Genomic DNA, 1416 nt, shown 5'->3' on the forward strand with positions numbered 1-1416 from the left:
CTCTCCAAGTGAGATTGAAGGTTTGCCGTAGACCCTGTAGGACATCTATATACCTATCAGGATCATCTGAAAACTTCCCCAGGTCTACCTTGATCTGCTTTAAATCAGAGAGGGAGAAGGGGACACGTTCCTGGGTTGGGTCAAATTCCCCTCCCCCTACAGCTTGAAGGGGACATAACCAATATCCCGTGGGGGTTTGTGGTCCTTTGGAGATTTCTTTGCTTGTTTCCTTCTGGATGGGGGAGATTAGAGCAAGCTTATCGTTTATAGGAAGGGGAGTTGTAGGGAGGCTGAGATATGGGGGTAAGCTGAGAGGTCTTTCTGTGGAATGTAAATTGCAAGCTTTACATAGTTGTGGATTATCCTTCAATGAAAAGAAAGCTTGGACATTGGGTATTTCACTCCATTTTCCTTCCCTCTTACAGAGAAGGTCAAGCTGCATGACAATATTATAATTTATACTTCCCTTAGATGGCTATTTTTTCCCCATCAGAGAGACAACTGGGGCCAGGCTGTAGTGCAGGAAAAAAAAATTTGACATTTGTATGTTGAAGTGTTAACCTCTACTGGTCCTCAGAATGTGACTATATTCAAAGAAAGAATCTTTAATAGGCCATTTTAAGTTAAGATCTGGTAATTAGGTTGGACCTTAACCCCAATATGTCTTGGGTTCTAAGAAGAGGATATTAGAACACAGGTACACACAAGAGGAAGCAGAGTATGAATTCACAAGGACATGACGGCTACATGAAAAAGCCAAGGAAAAAGGCTTCAGAAGATGCTAACCCTATCAACATCTGATCTCAGCCTTCTAGCCTTTAGAATTGTGAGAAAATAACTTTCTGTCTTTTAAGCCACCGGGTCTGTGGTATTTTTTTATGTCACCCCTACCAAGCTGGTATAATCTAACAGAAGGTATAGTCAAACACGGTTTTATAGTCAGAGACTTCAATACCTTTATGTCAGTAATTGACAGATTAAGCAAACAGAATATCAGTAAGACTGTAGTTGAAATAAACAGAACCATCAACTAGAAGTAACAGACATTATAGAGCACTTCATCTAACAACAATACACATTCTTCTGAAGCTCTCTTGGAACACTGACCAAGAGAAACCCATTCAAACTTAAAAATATAGAAATTATACAAAAATGCTGTCTAGCCACCATGGAATTAAACTAGAACTGAATAAAGGAAATATAGCTGGAGGCGGGCGCAGTGGCTCACGCCTGTAATCTCAGCACTTTGGGAGGCCAAGGCGGCTGTATCATGAGGTCAGGAGATCGAGACCATCCTGGCTAACACAGTGAAACCATGCCTCTACTAAAAATACAAAAAATTACCTGGGCATGGTGGCAGGAGCCTGTAGTCCCAGCTACTCGGGACGCTGAGGCAGGAGAATGGCGTGAACCCAG

Source organism: Mandrillus leucophaeus, unplaced genomic scaffold, assembly GCF_000951045.1.
Source record: "Mandrillus leucophaeus isolate KB7577 unplaced genomic scaffold, Mleu.le_1.0 Scaffold1307, whole genome shotgun sequence".
NCBI lineage: Eukaryota > Metazoa > Chordata > Mammalia > Primates > Cercopithecidae > Mandrillus > Mandrillus leucophaeus.